The sequence below is a fragment of the Pelophylax lessonae genome, assembly GCF_965119305.1.
Source record: "Pelophylax lessonae genome assembly, chromosome: 2".
NCBI lineage: Eukaryota > Metazoa > Chordata > Amphibia > Anura > Ranidae > Pelophylax > Pelophylax lessonae.
Genome location: NC_138769.1, coordinates 96,472,078 through 96,480,723, shown reverse-complemented (window position 1 = coordinate 96,480,723; position 8,646 = coordinate 96,472,078). Strand labels below are relative to the sequence as shown.

Below are 8,646 nucleotides of genomic sequence, written 5' to 3'. Positions count from 1 at the left end.
TTTGGAGCGTATTGCGTCCCGCGATTTTTTTTGCGCGATGTTACCGCGATTCGGCAGGCGGAAATCGCGGCAACATCGCTCAGCGTTTGGGGGGCTATTGCAAATCAACGGGCAACGCACAGGCGTCCCGCGATTTGCAATAATCTCCGGATCGCGGGCGGAACCGCGGCGGTTCTGCCCGCGATCTATACGCTAACATGTGAACGGAGCTTTAATGTGCCCCAAAGATTTATACACAGATTAAAAAGGACAAAGGGAAAAAAACAACAAAACGTACAAAACATAAACAAAGAAAAAAAAACTACAAAACATAAACAAAGAAAAAAACACAACAACAAAACATAAACAAAGAAAAAAAAAACAACAAAACATACAAAACATAAACAAAGAAAAAAAAAAACAACAAAACATAAACAAAGAAAAAAAAAGAGAAAAGAAAAAAAAAGGGGGTAGATGTGATCTTTTTCTGCCATCACTCTTCTAAGTTTCTATTAAAAGAAAAAATCTTTGGCTCTACACTTAAAAACAAACAGGAAAGGAATGGGTTTTATTACCCAGTTGCAAGAAGCAATGGTGATTAGAGGGTTAATCATCCCCACGCACCAGTTAGCCTCCGGCCATGAAAGGATTAATCCTCTCCAACCACCCGGGAGCTCCTAGTCATGCAGGGTTAATCATCCACACACATCCGGGAGCTGCCAGCCATGCAGGAGTTAAGCCGGCAGACATCAGCCAGCCTCTACATAAAGGGTTAATTCTGCAGCCAATGGGGGTAGCCTTTGAGTATTCCATTGACATGTCTAAGTGAACAGCCTCTACTCCTTTAGTAAATCAACCTCTTTTGTATCGATCGCAGGGCTTTGTGTTACTTTGTAAGTGAGCAGCGGCAGTGATCGGGAGCGAGCAGCAAACACCGCACATGTGCAGTATGTGAGGAGCAGAGCGTGCACGCCGATCAGGGATACAGGAGATACGCTCGCTCAGTCTTACATCTAACACCGGCTGGAGAGGGAGCTGGATATCGGGGGAGAAGGGAAGACGGTGCCTGGACACACCTGACTGCAGGTAAGTCACAACGCGTGCAAGGCCCTCCCATTCCTTTTGTATTGAATTGTATTGTAACTGTACTGTCTGCCTTCATTTTGTAAAACGCCAAGCAAACTGTTGGCGCTAAATAAATCCTAAATAATAACACCAACAGCAATCTTGTACTATTTATAGATTCATATGTATGTATATGTATATATATATATATATATATATATATATATATATAATAATTGTCATCATCTCCTGTACCATTTTATAGGTTCATATATAGGCTCATATACAGAGTTATATGTATGTAGCTCATTTTTCTTGAAATATGTCTAAAAATAAATCAATAAATACATATATTACACACACATATTTAGATGCCATTATTATTTTGGGCACAATTCCTCACTGCGGACATAACTCTCCAGATTCTGCTCCATGTTCTGCTATGGCTACATCAGGTTACTGAACGTTTTGTATCATCATTTTCTAACAAGGATGAATCCCTGCCATCCCTGCTTTTCTGGCCATTTTTCTGATGTTCATTTGCAATGGCACCTCCAATTGTGCATGCACCCCTCTCCTTCTCTGCCATAGACCTCAAGAATATGAATTTTGTGAGATTCTACCTAGAAAGGAGCTTGCACCCTCTCCCCCTACCGGGCTTTGCATTGACCCTGGCCTCTGGATCAGAAAAATAGGGGGGGATCCCTGGGAAAATCTGGGCTCTTCTTCCATATTGTGTGCTCCCCTATAAACCACGGTTAGACTGGCCTGAGGATACAGCAGACGATGTTGTCTGATGTCCGCAGCCTGCTGTGCTCACATTTTTACCAAGTCACTGCATGAACGTGACATTGCCTCCCCTCCGGGCACATACGACCCTGGCAGACCCCCGGCTTTTGTTTTGGATGACCTTAAAAAGCAGGACTCATCCGACTTGTTATAATCCGCTTTCTGGAAATCATACATGGGGGGTGATTCTGTAGCATGGCACATGTAAACATTGCATTTACCTGGAAGACCTGTATGCAGATGGATGAGCCTGTATATGCTTATATCATTAATGTATAGACCAGCTGATGTCATGGAATCATTTTCCTATACATGTCTTCATAATGAACGTTGTACGTTGGCCAACAGCACAGTTGGTGTATAATCCTGTGTTTACATCCATCGCTCCTCCTCTGCTGGGTCAGCTGTGTGCGTTGAATGATCAAGAGTTTATTTTCTCCCAGTATGAAGGATAAGGTAACGTCTTTATTTTTTCATGGAAACGTGTGAGGTCTGAGCTACAGCTGGGATCTTCCGTTACTCAGCATTTCATTGCATGTGTGTGATTGTTTGTTTGACATTGGAAGGCAGTGGCTGAGATTTTAGTCGTCACGTGCAGTTATTAGATAAATCGAATCGGTGGTATACATATGCTGTTAATTGCATCATTTGCTTGGGTTAATGGAGGCAATTAATTGGTGACACTTTATCCTCCGAAGGTAAATGGCACTACTGCATTATTAGCCGGACCACGCTTGTGCGCGGTGGCACATAAACCAGTTTGATTCTATATAGGATTACAACTGGTCCATGCAACGAGGGAGACTTCTCAAGCCTCTGACTCTCATTTAGAATTTGTGATGGCTTTTGTGTGAAATTTTTTGCCCTCACCAAGGTTTCAATCTTGGGGAGACAAATGGGACAATTTTGAAGATAGAATGATTTTTTGCGAAATAAAACCCTCAGGGACCAGTTTAGAAATCACTGAGGGGGGGAATTTGTCAATCTCCGTCATTCTTCCCGTTGCTCCTGTTCTGTACTTCTTATGCATCAAGAGAATCAGCAAACCAGTCCTGTCCTAAAGATGCAAGGGTTCTGATTGAATCACTTGAGTTTTGGCAAAATATGGATATTTTCCAACCAGTGAAAATAGTCGGTTGGAGGGTGTGGATGTTTTTTGGGTAGGGGGGGAACATTCGGAAGGAAAGCTGCAGCAAGTTAACAGACAATGCAAACCACGTTATTGTTCATTCTGTAGATTATTCCTTGAGTGTGTTTTTTTGATTTGACTAAAATGTTAACGTGTTACTAAACCCACAAGAGTAAAATCTGTATATACAGTAAAGCATGCTTGTTACAATAACTGTGGAACCTAAAGGGGTTAATCCCCTGCATTGTATAAAAAGGCTGTTTGATCCTGTCTCCTCTGATCCTTCCCTTCCTCCACTGACCCCAATCTATCTGCTGATAGAACAGAGCCTTGTAGACATGCTGCACATGCTCAGTTTGGTGTGTATTGCTAGAGATTTTTTTTTTTTTCTTAGGAGTGTTCATGTGAACAGCACAGGGCCAATCGGCACTATGCAGACAGAGGGTCAGGAGTCATGCAGCCTCATAAGGCAATTAGGGCAGAATGAAAACTCCTCCTGCAAGCTTTAACCAGAGCCTGATAGAAGTCACAAGACTGCTATATACTGCTGTTGTGAAAAGTTGTTTATAGTGAATTCAGGGTCCTGGGTCTAGTAAGTCCCCCCAAATACTCCTTTTTTTTTTTTTTTTTCCTTCATACTTGTTTTAAACATTCTAGCAACATTTAGTACATATCCTATGTGTAATCCCTATAGTTTGTGTTTAAAATAATAATATAATAAAAAAAAAAAAAATATAATAAAAAATATTAACCAGATCTCGGAAGCAGGCAGGTTCCATGCTATCTGTGGGCATTTGAAGCCCTCTTCTCTTGATTTCTGGGATTTGGTGCAGCTAGCTACCCAGCATGCACCTCCCAATCTTGCGCCTGCGCACTGAGCAGCTCTCGGTCTTCCCGACAGGTTGCCGTAGCAATTTGCTATAGCAACCTGTCAATCCTGACATCCCGTTTGCGTCATTTCTGGTCTGGAAATAATGCAAAATTTCGTCACTAGTCAGTTCGCAAGGACTCCTGGGATACATGATGCCGCTATCCTAGGAGCCCTTGCAAATCACCAAGTGATGAAGTCACCTTGGCGGCCACAGCCGGAAATGCTGCAAAAAGTTAAAAGTATATACAAATAAAAAAAATTAAAAAATAATTGCCATTTATTACAACATTCAGAATGGGCATGAGAGTAATTAGACCTTCAAAAAACAGGTGAAACGCCGCTTTTAGGTAGATCTGTATGCAATGCAGATAACTCTGACTTTTTATGAGATATTTTAAAGCTGGTCATACACTGATGTATTGTGCCTATCTGCTCAGTGGTTGGCCCAGTTGACTGTCTCCCTCTTGACATTTCTTGATTGAAAAATTGCAGAAGCAAGGCGGAAAATTGTCAGCTGAACAGGAGCTGCATCCAATCAGATGCAGCCACTGTCCTGGCAAAATGACAGCCGGTGGGGCCAGCTGTCAAAATACAATAGCTGCAACAGGAGATTCGTCCATATGCGCTATTTAGTGTGGATGGAGGAATTTTATTTTTGATTTTTCATTCCATCAGGCTGAACAAAAATAAAAATAATTGAATAGTCGATTGCCAGTTTAACCAAGGTACCATGGAACTCTAGGGTTTCTTGAACTGTGGCTGATTTGACCTCCAATGAGATTGTACCTGCAAAGCTCCAGGATCTACATTATAACACTTGGCAAAACCAACGGCAACACAAATTATCTTCTTAGCCTTTTGTAAATTGGTCAAAGGTGGGTAGGGTTTTTTTTTTTTTTTTTTTTTTTTTTTTTTTTTTTTTTAAATAAAACAAATGAATTCCTCCATGGATGAATGGATGGAAGAACATTGTATTCTGACAGTGGGCACTTCACTCCAGAATACACTGATCAGCGGCTGTAGAATAAAGTTCTCCAAATTAAATGGAGACTGCATACCACTCTCCTGATCTCCTGAACAATGGGCACTCTGAGCAGCTAGTGAACGCTGGTCCGGATATATGGCAGTGTGATGCTAACTGTGCCATGTAAATGTATATCAGCCAGCCGGGGCCCTGGTATTCACTGGCGGAGATATGTTTGTGATGTGGAATTATTATCGTTTTGATAAGTATCTGCCCTTTTGCTGGAGTAATGGCTGCTAGCTTTCTATTATTATAATTGATCCACATGATTGAAATACTGCTTCTATTTTCCTTTGCAGATATAGTCTCATTTACTGGAACAGTAGCATAATCACCATCAAATATGTTTTTTTATGAACTATATTATATAGGATTCACTCTAACGGGTTAGGACAGGAGTGCATGTGTATGTACTGGCGTGACCTCGTTCATGAGAATCCATGCTAGTTCCATTGTATAGTGTTTGGCAGTATTTTCCTATACCTGGGTGCCATCGTTGGCAATAGTGCATGATTCCTTTTGCACCCAACAGCTGGAGACTCCTGCACACAGCTCAGTTTGTCCATTAACATACACTCCCATTTCTATTGTACTTTTAAAAATATACATGTTTGTGATTGGTTGTATAGTCGCAACCTCCCATTGTTTCCTGACTCTAAATAAACTGTGCTGGAGCAGGACTCATTCTGTTGACATCGACCATGACACAGCTTGCGCCTGTTTCTCTTTGTCACCGAGAGTTCTAGGATTTCTTTATACAAAAGAGCTTTTCATTGTACTTTTCAGTACAAGGGATTAATGGCGTTTGGCGCCTATTAATATCCACAACTGCACTTTTAGGCGCACCAAGCGAATTTCTATGCTCCAAACCCCCATTATTTCCACCCACCCTGAACTCTCCTCTATCTTATCTGTCTATGTACACTGTATTTTTAATAGGCGTTTAGAGGCAATTGCATTTAGAGGCATTATCTTGAAAGCAACAAAATGTTTAGGATGACATTTTTTAGGCATTTGAAACTCCAAATGCTTCTAACAGCTTGAAAACGGGTCTAAACGCAGTAGAAACGTTTATAGGCACTTAAGTTTATAGGTGTTTGTAATGAGAGAGACGTTTGGGATCAGTAAAAACTGTTGTCTACGAAAAAACGCTAATGAATGCTGGTAAAGTTGGTCAAATGGATGTTTAAGTTTGTTCACTAGCTGTCAAGTTACAGCGTCCGAAGAGGTTTTCAAACGTCCAGTGTACATAAGGCCTACAGGTTTTATTTTGACCACTACTGTAAGGATTGCATTCTTTCGATTGACTACCAACATGAGGTTTATTTTTGCCATTGACCTGGATGAATTGGCTTTAGTAAGGGTTCCCCAAGGCTAGGTTCACATCTAGCTATTTACTGCACACAGGAAACGCAGGAAAGATCCCTGTAACTTTTCAAAATTGCAGCTGCCCTAAAATCGCATGGGGCTTTTGCGCCATGTGGTTTCATGCACATGAAAATGTGCTGTGTTTTCAGATGTGTGGGTGCGGTTAAGAATAAATGGCACCCCCATGGGTCTGCTAAAGAGCAGTGAGTTTTGACTGTGGGTGCAGGAAAGCATGTGATTTACATGTATTCCTGCACCTACATAAGTGTGAACCTAACCTAAGAAATACATTTTTTTTTTTTTTTTTTTTAAGGGGTAGAAAGGCTGGTTTACAAGAATGAATTGATTGAATATTTACTTAAATCATCCCATCATGTGAAAAGCAAATTCATGTTTACTTCAATGAGAACAGGAATGTGCTTTTCACATGATTGGAGAAGTAAAGTGAATATTCACACCTAAAAATTTAGTACTGTAAATTATTATTTTTTTTATTAAAATAATAAACCTGTTCTACTCACCTGCCCTGTACAATGGCATTGCACAGTGAGGCCCCGACCCTCCTCTTCTGGGGCCCCTTCGCAAGCCAATTGCTATAGGAGCCCGCATGTGGTCTTGCTCTCGAGTTGTCTGTGTCTATGGAGCCACACTTCATACACACATACATACATACATACACACACACACACACACACACACACACACACACACACACACACACAGCGTGGCTTGGTCCTATCACTTTGCTTCCTTCTTTACAAATTGTACAGTATCATCCATATTGACCAATAAATCTGTTTTTTGAAATATTCATCATTAACTAACCTATTTTTTTCCATATCTGCTATTAAGATAATACAAAAAGCACAAAATGAATTGCATTGAGGATATTACTCTATGGATAATATAGATGGTTCATATTCCCCCCTCTGGGTTTGAGTAGGTGCCTAATGAGTACTCAAATATTTATGCTTGTATATTATGGCTTTGGAATTCATGATGGGTTTTTGGTTTTTTGAAAAATGTGATGTACCAATGATGTGGAAATGGATTTATGTGTAGCAGGTTTTCCAGGCATTGGGCCTGATGTGGGTCTGCCATTGTTACCGGTGACACCTTCAGCCCATTTAAGCTGAATACCAAAGGAGACAATGACCATTCCGGCATCTTTGGTTTGTTTATTTGATAATGTGGATGGGAAGAAGGGAATAAGTGGGATACTCCTCTGGCTCAACTAGATACAACTGGGACACTTTGCAGAAAAATGCCTGTTAGCGCGGTCTTGACGCCAGCTGGATGCCAACCAACGCTTGCTGGCGCTTGAAAAATACTGACTTGCTGAACTTGACTTTTGACACTCTGGTTAGTTCAAAAAGTCCTGGACTATACTGAGACTTGACTCTTGACACTCAGGTTATCTCAAAAGTCCTGTAAACAGCTCCCTCTAGCCCTTCACTGACTGAGGTAGCTCTTTGTAACTGCTTGTGCTGCTACAACTCTCAACACTGTACACTGCACGCTGTACACTTAACTCTTCAGGGCCCATCCACTGGCGCCCCCTCTACACTTCAGGGTCCACTCATTAGGCACCCCCTCTGAACTTCAGGGTCCTCTCTAGGCACCCCCTCTACACTTCAGGGTCAACACTGGCACCCCCTTTACAGCTAGCTGGATCCCTTGGACCTTCACCGGAGTGGTCCCCTCTGCTAGGCAGACCCCCAGGGGCAGTTTACAGTGCTCATGAACTGGGAATGCTTTCCTGAAACTGGACCCCCCTCTGCTCCGCTCAGCTCACTCCGTCCCCTCAGGCAAGCTGCCCGGGACACCCGATCCTGCTGACAGGAGGAGAGACAGACGTACTCTCCCTCCTGGGACTCTGCTTCCCACCAAAGACGCTGCGTCATGCGCTCCCCTCAAACTTATACCCACTCCCAGAATCCTGTGCGGCAGAATCTACCTTTCTGGGGTAGATACAGACCTGAGTGTGCCATTAGCTGGGTTTCCTCCACTGCCCAATGAGAACCCTCTCATGGAGCACAGTGGGGAGACTCCCCAGTCTCAACAGCTACACCTGGGAGACATGACAGCCAAGCTAAAAATCATGGCCCTGCTGTTAGGCAGCTATGGCCCACTATACTTTGCCTAGCACCTACCTTGTAGGGTGCTACATATATATTTTAAACCCATATTAATTATGCTGTAGAAATCTCCCTATAGAAGTATCCCCTAAAGAAACTTTAAGCAAAATGCAGAGTAATCAATTAGCACATAAGATTCGTGTTTTTTGCCCGGATATCCGAGATCATCGCAGATTCTGTGTTTCCATGAACTAGTTCTCTGTATAGAATGGGCATGTAAAAGGGTCTTTTGCACAACCATACTTACCCCTTTATGATGAGATGCCGCACATTTTTCTCTACA

General features: G+C 42.1%; 1 protein-coding gene across 1 annotated transcript in view; it reads left to right on the top strand.

Annotated features, from left to right (window-relative positions):
- The first annotated feature begins 933 nt into the window (after positions 1 to 933).
- TIAM1 (TIAM Rac1 associated GEF 1) overlaps positions 934 to 8,646 on the top strand; it is a 588,418-nt gene continuing 580,705 nt past the window's right edge. The window contains exon 1 of the mRNA XM_082245498.1: positions 934 to 1,065. The gene's annotated coding sequence lies outside the window, so the exon portion shown is untranslated. The remainder of the gene's footprint in view (positions 1,066 to 8,646) is intronic.